The sequence below is a fragment of the Gorilla gorilla genome, chromosome Y (genome assembly GCF_029281585.2).
Source record: "Gorilla gorilla gorilla isolate KB3781 chromosome Y, NHGRI_mGorGor1-v2.1_pri, whole genome shotgun sequence".
NCBI classification, from domain to species: Eukaryota; Metazoa; Chordata; class Mammalia; order Primates; family Hominidae; genus Gorilla; species Gorilla gorilla.
The window spans coordinates 50,755,876-50,774,077 of record NC_073248.2 but is presented as its reverse complement, the minus strand read 5'-3'; positions in this window follow the sequence as shown (position 1 = coordinate 50,774,077).

Genomic DNA, 18,202 nt, shown 5'->3' with positions numbered 1-18,202 from the left:
CGAATGGAATGGAATGGAATGGAATGGAATGCAATCAACCCGAGTAGAATCGAATGGATTGGAATGGACTGGAATAGAATGGAATGGAATGGAATCAATCCGAGTAGAATGGAATGGAATGGTATTCAATGTAATAGAATGGAATTGAATCAACCCGCGTCGAACGGAATGGAACGGAACGGAAAGGAACGGAACGGAATGGAACGGAATCAACCCAAGCAGAACGGAACGGGATAGGACGGGACGGGACGCGACGTGACGGGTCGGGATGGGACGGAATGGAATGGAACGGAACGGCATGGAATCAACCCGAGTAGAACGGAATGGAATGGAATGGAATGTAATGGAATGGAATGGAATAGAATGGAATGGAATGGAATGGAATGGAATGGAATGGAATCAACCCAAGTAGTACGGAATGGAACGGAATGGAATGGAATGGAATGGAATGGAATGGAATGGAATGGAATGGAATGGAAAGGAATTCTATGGAATAGAATGGAATGGAATGGAATGGAATGGAATGGAATGGAATGGAATGGAATGGAATCGAATCGAATGGAATCGAAAGGAATCAAATGGAATAGAATGGAATCAACCCGAGTAGAATGGAATGGAACGGAATGGAATGGAATGGAATGAAATGGAATGGAATGGAATGGAATCAACCCGAGTAGAATGGAATGGATTGGAATGGAATGGAATGGAATGGAATCGAATGAAATCGAATGGAATGGAATGGAATGGAATGGAATGGAATGGAATGGAATGGAATCAATCCGAGTAGAATGGAATGGAATGGAATGGAATGGAATTCAATGTAATAGAATGGAATTGAATCAACCCGCGTGGAATGGAATTGAACGGAACAGAAAGGAACGGAACGGAATGGAATGTAATCCACACGAGTAGAACGGAATGGGATGGGACGGGACGGGACGGGACGGGACGGGTCGTGATGGGACGGAATGGAATGGAACCGAACAGCATGGAATCAACCCGAGTGGAATGGAGTGGAATGGAATGGAATGGAATGGAATGGAATGGAATGGAATGGAATGGAATGGAATGGAATGATCAACCCAAGTAGAACGGAATGGAATGGAATGGAATGGAATGGAATGGAATGCAATGGAAAGGAATTCAATGGAATAGAATGGAATGGAATGGAATGGAATTTAATGGAATGGAATGGAATCGAATGGAATGGAATGGAATCGAATGGAATGGAATGGAATAGAATGGAATCAACCCGAGTAGAACGGAATGGAATGGAATGGAATGGAATGGAATGGAATGGAATGGAATCGAATGGAATGGAATGGAATGGAATGGAATGGAATGCAATGGAATGGAATGGAATGGAATGGAATGGAATCAACCCGAGTAGAATGGAATGGATTGGAATGGACTGGAATGGAATGGAATGGAATGGAATGGAATCAATCCGAGTAGAATGGAAAGGAACGGAATGGAATGGAATGGAATTCAATGTAGTAGAATGCTATTGAATCAACCCGCATGGAACGGAATGGAACGGAACAGAAAGGAACGGAACGGAATGGAACGGAATCAACCCGAGCAGAACGGAACGGGATGGAACGGTACGGGACGGGACGGGACGGGTCGGGATGGGACGGAATGGAACGGAACGGAACGGCATGGAATCAACCCGAGTAGAATGGAATGGAATTTAATGGAATGGAATGGAATGGAATGGAATGGAATGGAATGGAATGGAATGGAACGGCATGGAATCAACCGGAGTAGAATGGAATGGAATGGAATGGAATGGAATGGAATTGAATGGAATGGAATGGAATGGAATAGAACAGAATGGAATTGAATCAATCCGCGTGGAACGGAATGGAACGGAACTTAAAGGAACGGAACGGAATGGAATGGAATCAACCCAAGTACAACGGCACGGGACGCGACGGGACGGGAAGGGACAGGACGGGACGGAATGGAACGGAACAGAACTCAATGGAATCAACCCGCGTAGAACGGAAAGTAATGTAATGTAATGTAATGTAATGTAATGTAATGGAATGGAATGGAATGGAATGGAATGGAATGGAATAGAATGGAATCAACCAGAGTAGAACGGAATGGAATGGAACGGAACGGAATGGAATGGAATCGTATCGAATGGAATCGAATGGAATGGAATGGAATAGAATGGAATCAACCCGAGTAGAAGCGAATGGAATGGAATGGAATGGAATGGAATGGAACGGAACGGAACGGAACGGAAAGGAACGGAACGGAATGGAATGGAATGAACCCGAGTAGAACGGAATGGAATGGAATGGAATGGAATGGAATGGAATGAACCCGAGTAGAACGGAATGGAATGGAATGGAATGGAATGGAATGGAATGAACCCGGGTAGAACGGAATGGAATGGAATGGAATGGAATGGAATGGAATCGAATGGAATGGAATGGAATGGAATGGAATGGAATGGAATGGAATGGAATGGAATGGAATGAACCCGAGTAGAAGGGAATGGAATGGAATGGAATGGAATCGAATGCAATCGAATGGAATGGAATGGAATAGAATGGAATCAACCCGAGTAGAACAGAATGGAATGGACTGGAATGGAATGGAATGGAATGGAATGGAAAGGAATGGAATGAACCCGAGAAAAACGGAATGGAATGGAATGGAGTGGAATGGAGTGGAATGGAATGGAATCGAATGGAATGGAATGGAATGGAATGGAATGGAATGGAATGGAATGGAAGGGAATGGAATGGATTGGAATGGAATGGAATGGAATCAACCCGAGTAGAATGGAATGGATTGGAATGGAATGGAATGGAATGGAATGGAAGGGAATGGAATTTAATGGAATGGAATGGAAACAACCCGAGTAGAACGGAATGGAATGGAATGGAATGGAATGGAATGGAATGGAATGGAATGGAATGGAATGGAATTCAATGGAATAGAATGGAATGGAATGGAATGAAATGGAATGGAATGGAATGGAATGGAATGGAATGGTATGCAATAGAGTGGAATCAACCCGAGTAGAACGGAATGGAATGGAATGGAATGGAATGGAATGGAATGGAATGGAATGGAATGGAATCGTATGGAATGGAACGGAATGGAATGGAATGGAATGGAATGGAATGGAATGGAATGGAATGGAATGGAATGGAATGGAATGGAATCAACCCGAGTAGAACGGAATGGAAAGGAATGGAATGGAATGAAATGGTATGGAATGGAATGGAATGGAATGGAATGGAATGGAATGGAATGGAATGAACCCGAGTAGAACGGAATGGAATGGAATGGAATGGAATGGAATGGAATGGAATGGAATGGAATGGAATGGAATGGAATGGAATGGAATGGAATGGAATGGAATGGAATGGAATGGAATCAACCCGAGTAGAACGGAATGGAATGGAATGGAATGGAATGGAATGGAATGGAATGGAATGGAATGGAATTCAATTGAATAGAATGGAATGGAATGGAATGGAATGGAATGGAATGGAGTGGTATGCAATAGACTGGAATCAACCTGAGTAGAACGGAATGGAAAGGAATGGAATGGAATGGAAACGAATGGAATGATCAACCCGAGTAGAACGGAATGGAATGGAATGGAATGGAATGGAATGGAATGGAATGGAATGGAATTGAATGGAATGGAATCAACCCGGTTAGAACGGAATGGAATGGAATGGAATGGAATGGAATGGAATTCAGTGGAATAGAAAGGAATGGAATGGAATGGAATGGAATGGAATGGAATGGAATGGAATGGAATCGAAAGGAATCGAATGCAATCGAATGGAATGGAATGGAAAAGAATGGAATCAACCCGAGTAGAACGGAATGGAATGGAAAGGAATGGAAAGGAATGGAATGGAATGGAATGGAATTGAATGGAATGGAATGGAATTGAATGGAATGGAATGGAATGGAATGGAATGTAATGGAATGGAATGGAATCAACCCGAGTAGAATGGAATGGATTGGAATGGAATGGAATGGAATGGAATGGAACGGAACGGAATAGAATGGAATCAACCAGAGTACAACGGCACGGGACGGGACAGGACGGGACGGGACGGAACGGAACTCAATGGAATCAACCCGAGTAGAATGGAATGGAATAGCATGGAATGGAATGGAATGGAATGGAATGGAATGGAATGGAATGGGATGGAATGGAATGGAATGGAATGATCAACCCGAGTAGGACAGAATGGAATGGAATGGAATGGAAAGGAATGGAATGACCAACCCGAGTAGAACGGAATGGAATAGAAGGGATTGTAATGGAATAGAATAGAATCAACCCGAGTGGAACGGAACGGAACAGAACGGAACGGAACGGAATGGCATGGAATGGAATGGAATCAACCCGAGTAGAACGGAATGGAATGGAATGGAATGGAACGGAATGGAATGGAATGGAATGGGATCGAATGGAATCGAATGGAATGGAATGGAATAGAATGGAATCAACTAGAGTAGAACGGAATGGAATGGAATGGAATGGAATGGAATGGAATGGAATGGAATGGAATGGAATGGAATGGAATGGAAAGGAATGTAATGAACCCGAGTAGAACGGAATGGAAAGAAATGGAATGGAATGGAATGGAATGGAATGGAATGGAATGGAATGGAATGGAATTCAATGGAATAGAATGGAATGGAATGGAATGAAGTGGAATGGAATGGAATGGAATGGAATGGAATGGTATGCAATAGAGTGGAATCAACCCGAGTAGAACGGAATGGAATGGAATGGAATGGAATGGAATGGAATGGAATGGAATGGAATGGAATGGAATCAACCCGAGTAGAACGGAATGGAATGGAATGGAATGGAATGGAATGGAATGGAAAGGTACGGAATGGAATGGAATGGAATGGAATGATCAATCCGAGTAGAACGGAATGGAATGGAATCAATGGAATGGAATGGAATGGAATGGAATGGAATCAACCCGAGTAGAACGGAATGGAATGGAATGAAATGGAATGGAATGGAATGGAATGGAATAGAATGGAATGGAATGGAATGGAATGGAATGGAATGGAATGGAATGGAATGGAATGGAATGGAATGGAATGGAATGGAATGCTCAACCCGAGTAGAAAGGAATGGAATGGAATGGAATGGAATGGAATGGAATGGAATGGAATGGAATAGAATGGAATCATCCCGAGTAGAACGGAACGGAAAGGAACAGAACGGAATGGAACGGAATGGAATGGAAAGCCATGGAATCATCCCGAGTAGAACGGAATGGAATGGAATGGAATTGAATGGAATGGAACGGAACGCAACGGAATGGAATGGGATAGAATGAACCCGAGTAGAACGGAATGGAATGGAATGGAATGGAATGGAATGGAATGGAATGGAATGGAATGGAATCGATTGGAATCGAATGGAATCGAATGGAATCGAATGGAAAAGAATATAATCAACCCGAGTAGAACGGAATGGAATGGAATGGAATGGAATGGAATGGAATGGAATGGAATGGAATGGAATGGAATGATCATCCCGAGTAGAACGGTATGGAATGGAATGGAATAGAATAGAATGGAATTGAATCAACCCGCGTGGAACGGAATCGAACGGAACGGAAAGGAACGGAACGGGATGGAATGGAATCAACCCGAGTACAATGGCACGGGACGGGACGGGACGGGACGGGACGGGACGGAACGGATCGTAACGGAACTCAATGGAATCAACCCGAGTAGAACGGAAAAATAGAATAGAAAGGAATGGAAAGGAATGGAATGGAATGGAATGGAATGGAATGGAATGGAATGGAATGGAATGGAAAGGAATGGAATGGAATGGATTGGAATGGAATGGAATGGAATGGAATGGAACGGAATGGAATGGAATGGAAATCAACCCGAGTACAACGGAATGGAATGGAATGGAATGGAATGAAATGGAATGGAATGGAATGGAATGGAATGGAATGGAATGGACTGATCATCCCGAGTAGAACGGTATGGAATGGAATGGAATAGAATGGAATGGAATGGAATGGAATTCAATGGAATAGAATGGAATGGAATGGAATGGAATGAAATCGAATGGAATCGAATGGAATGGAATGGAATAGAATGGAATTAACCCGAGTACAACGGAATGGAATAGAATGGAATCAACCCGAGTACAACGGAATGGAATGGAATGGAATGGAATGGAATGGAATGGAATGGAATGGAATGAAATGGAATGGAATGGAATGGAATGGAATGGAATGGAATGGAATGGAATGGAATGGAATGGAATGGAATGATCATCCCGAGTAGAACGGTATGGAATGGAATGGAATAGAATGGAATGGCATGGAATGGAATTCAATGGAATAGAATGGAATGGAATGGAATGGAATGGAATGGAATGGAATGGAATGGAATGGAATGGAATGAAATCGAATGGAATCGAATGGAATCGAATGGAATGGAATGGAATAGCATGGAATCAACCCGAGTAGAACGGAATGGAATGGAATGGAATGGAATGGAATGGAATGGAATGGAATGGAATGGAATGGAATGAGCAAACTGAGTAGAACGCAATGGAATGGATTGGAATGGAATGGAATGGAATGGAATGGAATGGAGTGGAATGGAATGGAATGGAATGGAATGATCATCCCGAGTAGAACGGTATGGAATGGAATGGAATAGAATAGAATGGAATTGAATCAACCCGCGTGGAACGGAATCGAACGGAACGGAAAGGAACGGAACGGGATGGAATGGAATCAACCCGAGTACAATGGCACGGGACGGGACGGGACGGGACGGGACGGGACGGGACGGGACGGAACGGAACGTAACGGAACTCAATGGAATCAACCCGAGTAGAACGGAAAAATAGAATAGAAAGGAATGGAAAGGAATGGAATGGAATGGAATGGAATGGAATGGAATGGAATGGAAAGGAATGGAATGGAATGGATTGGAATGGAATGGAATGGAATGGAATGGAACGGAATGGAATGGAATGGAAATCAACCCGAGTACAACGGAATGGAATGGAATGGAATGGAATGAAATGGAATGGAATGGAATGGAATGGAATGGAATGGAATGGAATGGACTGATCATCCCGAGTAGAACGGTATGGAATGGAATGGAATAGAATGGAATGGAATGGAATGGAATTCAATGGAATAGAATGGAATGGAATGGAATGGAATGAAATCGAATGGAATCGAATGGAATGGAATGGAATAGAATGGAATTAACCCGAGTACAACGGAATGGAATAGAATGGAATCAACCCGAGTACAACGGAATGGAATGGAATGGAATGGAATGGAATGGAATGGAATGGAATGGAATGAAATGGAATGGAATGGAATGGAATGGAATGGAATGGAATGGAATGGAATGGAATGGAATGGAATGATCATCCCGAGTAGAACGGTATGGAATGGAATGGAATAGAATGGAATGGCATGGAATGGAATTCAATGGAATAGAATGGAATGGAATGGAATGGAATGGAATGGAATGGAATGGAATGGAATGGAATGGAATGGAATGAAATCGAATGGAATCGAATGGAATCGAATGGAATGGAATGGAATAGCATGGAATCAACCCGAGTAGAACGGAATGGAATGGAATGGAATGGAATGGAATGGAATGGAATGGAATGGAATGGAATGGAATGATCAAACTGAGTAGAACGCAATGGAATGGATTGGAATGGAATGGAATCGAATGGAATCGAATGAAATCGAATGGAATGGAATGGAATAGAATGGAATCAACCCGAGTAGAACGGAATGGAATGGAATGGAATGAACCCGAGTGGAATGTAATGGAGTGGAAAGGAATGGAATGGAATGGAATGGAATGGAATCAACCCGAGTAGAACGGAATGGAATGGAATGGAATGGAATGGAATGGAATGGAATGGAATGGTATGGAATGGAATGGAATGGAATGGAATGATCAACCCGAGTAGAACGGAATGGAATGGAATGGAATGGAATGGAAAGCAATGAAATGGAATGGAATCAACCCGACTAGAACGGAATGGAATGGAATGGAATGGAATGGAATGGAATGGAATGGAATGGAATGGAATGGAATGGAATGGAATGGAATGGAATGGAATGGAATCAACCCGCGTTGAATGGAATGGATTGGAATGGAATGGAATGGAATGGAATGGAATGGAATGGAATGGAATGGAATGGAATGGAATCAACCCGAGTAGAACGGAATGGAATGGAATGGAATGGAATGGAATGGAATGGAATGGAATGGAATTCAATTGAATAGAATGGAATGGAATGGAATGGAATGGAATGGAATGGAATGGAATGGAATGGAATGGTATGCAATAGAGTGGAATCAACCCGAGTATAACGGAATGGAAAGGAATGGAATGGAATGGAATGGAATGGAATGATCAACTCGAGTAGAACGGAATGGAATGGAATGGAATGGAATGGAATGGAATGGAATGGAATGGAATGGAATGATCAAACTGAGTAGAACGCAATGGAATGGATTGGAATGGAATGGAATCGAATGGAATCGAATGAAATCGAATGGAAAGGAATGGAATAGAATGGAATCAACCCGAGTAGAACGGAATGGAATGGAATTGAATGAACCCGAGTGGAATGTAATGGAGTGGAAAGGAATGGAATGGAATGGAATGGAATCAACCAGATTAGAACGGAATGGAATGGAATGGAATGGAATGGAATGGAATGGAATGGAATGGAATGCAATGGAATGGAATGGATTGAAATGGAAAGGAATGCAAAGGAATGGAATGGAATGGAATGGAATGGAATGGTATGGAATGGAATGGAATGGAATGGAATGATAAACCCGAGTAGAACGGAATGGAATGGAATGGAATGGAATGGAATGCAATGGAATGGAATGGAATCAACCCGACTAGAACGGAATGGAATGGAATGGAATGGAATGGAATGGAATGCAATGGAAAGGAATGGAATCAATCCGAGTAGAATGGAATGGAATGGAATGGAATGGAATTCAATGTAATAGAATGGAATTGAATCAACCCGCGTGGAACGTAATGGAACGGAAAGAAAAGGAATGGAATGGGATGGAATTAAACTAAATGGAAAGGAACGGAACGGAATGGAATGGAATGAACCCGAGTACAATGGAATGGAATGGAATGGAATGGAATGGAATGAAATGGAATGGAATGGAATGGAATGGAATAGAATGGAATAGAATGGAATTTAATGGAATGGAATGGAATGGAATGGAATGGAATGGAATGGAATGGAATGGAATGGAATGGAACGGAATGGAATGGAATGGAATATAATGGAATGGAATGGAATGGAATGGAATGGAATGGAATGGAATAGAATCGAATGGAATGGAATGCAATGGAATGGAATGGAATGGAATGGAATGGAATGGAATGGAATCAACCCGAGTAGAATGGAATGGATTGGAGTGGAATGGAATGGAATGGAATGGAATGGAATGGAATCGAATGGAATGGAATGGAAAGGAATGGAATGGAATGGAATGGAATGGAATGGAATCAACCGGAGTAGAATGGAATGGGTTGGAATGGAATGGAATAAAATGGAATGGAATCGAATGGTATGGAATCGAATGGTAAGGAATGGAATGGAATGCAATCAACCCGAGTAGAATGGAATGGATTTGAATGGACTGGAATGGAATGGAATGGAATGGAATCAATCCGAGTAGAATGGAATGGAATGGTATTCAATGTAATAGAATGGAATTGAATCACCCCTCGTGGAACGGAATGGAACGGAACAGAAAGGAACGGAACGGAATGGAACGGAATCATCCCGAGCAGAACGGAACGTGATGGGACGGGACGGGTCGGGACGGGTCGGGATGGGATGGAATGGAACGGAACGGAACGGCATGGAATCAACCCGAGTAGAACGGAATGGAATGGAATGGAATGGAATGGAATGGAATGGAATGGAATGGAATGGAATGGAATGGAATGGAATGGTATCAACCCGATTAGAACGGAATGGAATGGAATGGAATGGAATGGAATGGAATGCAATGGAATTCAATGGAATAGAATGGAATGGAATGGAATGGAATCGAATGGAATCGAATGGAATCTAATGGAATCGAATGGAAAAGAATGGAATCAACCCGAGTAGAATGGAATGGAATGGAATGGAATGGAATGGAATGGAATGGAATGGAATGGAATGGAACAGGATGGAATGGAATGGAATGAAATGGAATGGAATGGAAAGGAATCAACCCGAGTACAATGGAATGGATTGGAATGGAATGGAATGGAATGGAATCGAATGAAATCGAATGGAATGGAATGGAATGGAATGGAATGGAATGGAATGGAATGGAATGGAATCAACCCCAGTAGAATGGAATGGATTGGGATGGACTGGAATGGAATGGAATGGAATGGAATCAATCCGAGTAGAATGGAATGGAATGGAATGGAATGGTATTCAATGTAATAGAATGGAATTGAATCAACCCGCGTGAAACGGAATGGAACGGAACGGAAAGGAACGGAACCGAATGGAATGGAATCAACCAGAGTACAACGGCACGGGACGGGACGGGACGGGATGGGACGGAATGGAACTCAATGGAACGAACCCGAGTAGAATGGAATGAAATAGCATGGAATGGAATGGAATGGAATGGAATGGAATGGAATGGAATAGAATGGAATGGAATGGAATGGAATGGAATGGAATGGAATGGAATGGAATGGAATGGAATGAACCCGAGTAGAATGGAATGGAATGGAATGGAAAGGAATGGAATGGAATGGAATGGAATGGAATGGAATGGAATGGAATGGAATGGAATGGAATGGAAGGAAATGGAATGGATTGGAATGGAATGGAATGGAATGGAATGGAATGGAATGGAATGGAATGGAATGGAATGGAATGGAATGGAATGGAATGAACCTGAGTAGAACGGAATGGAATGGAATGGAATGGAATGGAATGGAATCGAATGGAATGGAATGGAATGGAATGGAATGGAATGGAAGGGAATGGAATGGATTGGAATGGAATGGAATGGAATCAACCCGAGTAGAATGGAATGGATTGGAATGGAATGGAATGGAATGGAATCGAATGGAATGGAATGGAATGGAATGGAAAGGAATGGAATGGAATGGAATGGAATGGAATCAACCCGAGTAGAACGGAATGGAATGGAATGGAATGGAATGGAATGGAATGGAATGGAATGGAATGGAATTCAATGGAATAGAATGGAATGGAATGGAATGGAATGGAATGGAATGGAATGGAATGGAATGGAATGGAATGGAATGGTATGCAATAGAGTGGAATCAACCCGAGTAGAAAGGAATGGAAAGGAACGGAATGGAATGGAATGTAATGGAATGATCAACCCGAGTAGAACGGAATGGAATGGAATGGAATGGAATGGAATGGAATGGAATTGAATGGAATGGAATCAACCCGAGTAGAACGGAATGGAATGGAACGGAATGGAATGGAATGCAATGGAATGGAATGGAATGGAATGAACCTGAGTAGAACGGAATGGAATGGAATGGAATGGAATGGAATGGAATCGAATGGAATGGAATGGAATGGAATGGAATGGAATGGAAGGGAATGTAATGGATTGGAATGGAATGGAATGGAATCAACCCGAGTAGAATGGAATGGATTGGAATGGAATGGAATGGAATGGAATCGAATGGAATGGAATGGAATGGAATGGAATGGAATGGAATGGAATGGAATGGAATGGAATGGAATGGAATGGAATCAACCCGAGTAGAACGGAATGGAATGGAATGGAATGGAATGGAATGGAATGGAATTCAATGGAATAGAATGGAATGGAATGGAATGGAATGGAATGGAATCAATCCGAGTAGAATGGAATGGAATGGTATTCAATGTAATAGAATGGAATTGAATCAACCCTCGTGGAACGGAATGGAACGGAACAGAAAGGAACGGAACGGAATGGAACGGAATCATCCCGAGCAGAACGGAACGTGATGGGACGGGACGGGTCGGGACGGGTCGGGATGGGATGGAATGGAACGGAACGGAACGGCATGGAATCAACCCGAGTAGAACGGAATGGAATGGAATGGAATGGAATGGAATGGAATGGAATGGAATGGAATGGAATGGAATGGAATGGTATCAACCCGATTAGAACGGAATGGAATGGAATGGAATGGAATGGAATGGAATGGAATGCAATGGAATTCAATGGAATAGAATGGAATGGAATGGAATGGAATCGAATGGAATCGAATGGAATCTAATGGAATCGAATGGAAAAGAATGGAATCAACCCGAGTAGAATGGAATGGAATGGAATGGAATGGAATGGAATGGAATGGAATGGAATGGAATGGAATGGAATGGAATGGAACAGGATGGAATGGAATGGAATGAAATGGAATGGAATGGAAAGGAATCAACCCGAGTACAATGGAATGGATTGGAATGGAATGGAATGGAATGGAATCGAATGAAATCGAATGGAATGGAATGGAATGGAATGGAATGGAATGGAATGGAATCAACCCCAGTAGAATGGAATGGATTGGGATGGACTGGAATGGAATGGAATGGAATGGAATCAATCCGAGTAGAATGGAATGGAATGGAATGGAATGGTATTCAATGTAATAGAATGGAATTGAATCAACCCGCGTGAAACGGAATGGAACGGAACGGAAAGGAACGGAACCGAATGGAATGGAATCAACCAGAGTACAACGGCACGGGACGGGACGGGACGGGATGGGACGGAACGGAACTCAATGGAACGAACCCGAGTAGAATGGAATGAAATAGCATGGAATGGAATGGAATGGAATGGAATGGAATGGAATGGAATAGAATGGAATGGAATGGAATGCAATGGAATGGAATGGAATGGAATGGAATGGAATGGAATGAACCCGAGTAGAATGGAATGGAATGGAATGGAAAGGAATGGAATGGAATGGAATGGAATGGAATGGAATGGAATGGAATTGAATGGAATGGAAGGAAATGGAATGGATTGGAATGGAATGGAATGGAATGGAATGGAATGGAATGGAATGGAATGAACCTGAGTAGAATGGAATGGAATGGAATGGAATGGAATGGAATGGAATCGAATGGAATGGAATGGAATGGAATGGAATGGAATGGAAGGGAATGGAATGGATTGGAATGGAATGGAATGGAATCAACCCGAGTAGAATGGAATGGATTGGAATGGAATGGAATGGAATGGAATCGAATGGAATGGAATGGAATGGAATGGAATGGAATGGAATGGAATGGAATGGAATGGAATGGAATCAACCCGAGTAGAACGGAATGGAATGGAATGGAATGGAATGGAATGGAATGGAATGGAATGGAATTCAATGGAATAGAATGGAATGGAATGGAATGGAATGGAATGGAATGGAATGGAATGGAATGGAATGGAATGGTATGCAATAGAGTGGAATCAACCCGAGTAGAAAGGAATGGAAAGGAACGGAATGGAATGGAATGTAATGGAATGATCAACCCGAGTAGAACGGAATGGAATGGAATGGAATGGAATGGAATGGAATGGAATGGAATGGAATTGAATGGAATGGAATCAACCCGAGTAGAACGGAATGGAATGGAACGGAATGGAATGGAATGCAATGGAATGGAATGGAATGGAATGAACCTGAGTAGAACGGAATGGAATGGAATGGAATGGAATGGAATGGAATCGAATGGAATGGAATGGAATGGAATGGAATGGAATGGAAGGGAATGGAATGGATTGGAATGGAATGGAATGGAATCAACCCGAGTAGAATGGAATGGGTTGGAATGGAATGGAATGGAATGGAATCGAATGGAATGGAATGGAATGGAATGGAATGGAATGGAATGGAATGGAATGGAATGGAATGGAATGGAATGGAATGGAATCAACCCGAGTAGAACGGAATGGAATGGAATGGAATGGAATGGAATGGAATGGAATTCAATGGAATAGAATGGAATGGAATGGAATGGAATGGAATGGAATGGAATGGAATGGAATGGTATGAAATAGAGTGGAATCAACCCGAGTAGAAAGGAATGGAAAGGAACGGAATGGAATGGAATGTAATGGAATGATCAACCCGAGTAGAACGGAATGGAATTGAATGGAATGGAATGGAATGGAATGGAATGGAATGGAATGGAATGGAATGGAATTGAATGGAATGAAATCAACCCGAGTAGAACGGAATGGAATGGAATGGAATGGAATGGAATGCAATGGAATGGAATTCAGTGGAATAGAATGGAATGGAATGGAATGGAATGGAATGGAATGGAATCGAAAGGAATCGAATGGAATCGAATGGAATGGAATGGAAAAGAATGGAATCAACCCGAGTAGAACGGAATGGAATTTTAAAGCAATGGAAAGGAATGGAATGGAATGGAATGGAATGGAATGGAATGGAATGGAATGGAATGGAATGGAATGGAATGGAATCAACCCGAGTAGAATGGAATGGATTGGAATGGAATGGAATCGAATGGAATGGAATTGAATGGAATGGAATGGAATGGAATGGAATGGAATGGAATGCAATCAACACGAGTAGAATGGAATGGATTGGAATGGACTGGAATGGAATGGAATGGAATGGAATGGTATTCAATGTAATAGAATGGAATTGAATCAACCCGCGTGGAACGGAATGGAACGGAACGGAAAGGGACGGAACGGAATGGAACGGAATCAACCCGAGCAGAACGGAACGGGATGGGACGGGACGGGACGGGTCGGGACGGGTCGGGATGGGACGGAATGGAATGGAACGGAACGGCATGGAATCAACCCAAGTAGAACGGAATGGAATGGAATGGAATGGAATGGAATGGAATGGAATGGAATGGAATGGAATGGAATGGAATTAAACCCGAGTAGAACGGAATGGAAAGGAATGGAATGGAATGGAATTCAATAGAATAGAATGGAATGGAATGGAATGGAATGGAATGGAATGGAATGGAATCGAATGGAATCGAATGGAATCGAATTTAATCGAAAGGAGTGGAATGGAAAAGAATGGAATCAACCCGAGTAGAATGGAGTGGAATGGAATGGAATGGAATGGAATGGAATGGAATGGAATGGAATGGAATGGAATGGAATGGAATCGAATATAATCGAATGGAATGGAACGGAATGGAACGGGATGGAATGGAATGGAATGAAATGGAATGGAATGGAATGGAATCAACCCGAGTAGAATGGAATGGATTGGTATGGAATGGAATGGAATGGAATCGAATGAAATCGAATGGAATGGAATGGAATGGAATTGAATGGAATGGAATGGAATGGAATCACCCCCAGTAGAATGGAATGGATTGGAATGGACTGGAATGGAATGGAATGGAATGGACTCAATCCGAGTAGAATGGAATGGAATGGAATGGAATGGAATTCAATGTAATAGAATGGAATTGAATCAACCCGCGAGGAATGGAAAGGAAAGGAATGGAAAGGAACGGAACGGAATGGAATGGAATCAACCAGAGTAAAACGGCACGGGACTGGACGGGACGGGACGGGACGGAACGGTACTCAATGGAATCAACCCGAGTGGAATGGAGTGGAATGGAATGGAATGGAATGGAATGGAATGGAATGGAATGGAATGGAATGGAATAGAATAGAATGGAATTGAATCAACCTGCGAGGAACGGAATGGAACGGAACGGAAAGGAACGGAACGGAATGGAATGGAATCAACCAGAGTACAAAGGCACGGGACGGGACGGGACGGGACGGGACGGAACGGAACTCAATGGAATCAACCCGAGTAGAATGGAATGGAATAGCATGGAATGGAATGGAATGGAATGGAATGGAATGGAATGGAATGGAATGGAATGGAATGGAATGGAATGGAATGGAATGGAATGGAATGGAATGGAATGATCAACCCGAGTAGATCAGAATGGAATGCAATGGAATGGAATGGAATGGAATGATCAACCCGAGTAGAACGGAATGGAATGTAAGGGATTGGAATGGAATAGAATAGAATCAACCCGAGTAGAACGGAACGGAACAGAACGAACGGAACGGAATGGAATGGAATGGAATGGAATGGAATCAACCCGAGTAGAACGGAATGGAATGGAATGGAATGGAATGGAATCGAATGGAATCGAATGGAATGGAATGTAATAGAATGGAATGAACCCGAGTAGAACGGAATGGAATGGAATGGAATGGAATGGAATGGAATGGAATGGAATGGAATGGAAAGGAATGGAATGAACCCGAGTAGAATGGAATGGAAAGAAATGGAATGGAATGGAATGGAATGGAATGGAATGGAATGGAATCGAATGTAATGTAATGGAAAGGAATGGAATGGAATGGAATGGAATGGAATGGAATGGAAAGGAATGGAATGGATTGGAATGGAAAGGAATGGAATCAACCCGAGTAGAATGGAATGTATTGGAATGGAATGGAATGGAATGGAATGGAATGGAATGGAATCAACCCGAGTAGAACGGAATGGAATGGAATGGAATGGAATGGAATGGAATGGTATGGAATGGAATGGAATCAACCCGAGTAGAACGGAATGGAATGGAATGGAATGGAATGGAATGGAATGGAATGGAATGGAATGGAATAGAATTCAATATAATAGAATGGAATGGAATGGAATGGAATGGAATGGAATGGAATGGAATGGAATGGAATGGAATGGAATGGAATGGAATGGAATGGAATGGAATGGAATGGAATGGAATGGAGTGGAAGGAAATGGAATGGATTGGAATGGAATGGAATGGAATGGAATGGAATGGAATGGAATGGAATGGAATGGAATGGAATGGAATGGAATAGAATAGAATGGAATTGAATCAACCCGCGAGGAACGGAATGCAACGGAACGGAAAGGAACGGAACCGAATGGAATGGAATCAACCAGAGTACAACGGCACGGGACGGGACGGGACGGGACCGGACGGAACGGAACTCAATGGAATCAACCCGAGTAGAATGGAATGGAATAGCATGGAATGGAATGGAATGGAATGGAATGGAATAGAATGGAATGGAATGGAATGGAATGGAATGGAATGGAATGGAATGGAATGGAATGGAATGGAATGGAATCAACCCGAGTAGAACGGAATGGAATGGAATGGAATGGAATGGAATGGAATGGAATGGAATGGAATAGAATGTAATGGAATGGAATGGAATGGAATGGAATGGAATGGAATGGAATGGAATGAACCCGAGTAGGATGGAATGGAATGGAATGGAAAGGAATGGAATGGAATGGAATGGAATGGAATGGAATGGAATGGAATGGAATGGAATGGAAGGAAATGGAATGGATTGGAATGGAATGGAATGGAATGGAATGGAATGAACGCGAGTAGAACGGAATGGAATGGAATGGAATGGAATGGAATGGAATCGAATGGAATGGAATGGAATGGAATGGAAGGGAATGGAATGGATTGGAATGGAATGGAATGGAATCAACCCGAGTAGAATGGAATGGATTGGAATGGAATGGAATGGAATTGAATCGAATGGAATGGAATGGAATGGAATGGAATGGAATGGAATCAACCCGAGTAGAACGGAATGGAATGGAATGGAATGGAATGGAATGGAATTCAATGGAATACAATGGAATGGAATGGAATGGAATGGAATGGAATGGAATGGAATGGAATGGAATGGTATGCAATAGAGTGGAATCAACCCGAGTAGAAAGGAATGGAAAGGAACGGAATGGAATGGAATGTAATGGAATGATCAACCCGAGTAGAACGGAATGGAATGGAATGGAATGGAATGGAATGGAATGGAATGGAATGGAATGGAATGGAATTGAATGGAATGGAATCAACCCGAGTAGAACGGAATGGAATGGAATGGAATGGAATGGAATGCAATGGAATGGAATTCAGTGGAATAGAATGGAATGGAATGGAATGGAATGGAATGGAATGGAATGGAATGGAATGGAATCGAAAGGAATCGAATGGAATCGAATGGAATGGAATGGAAAAGAATGGAATCAACCCGAGTAGAACGGAATGGAATGGAAAGCAATGGAAAGGAATGGAATGGAATGGAATGG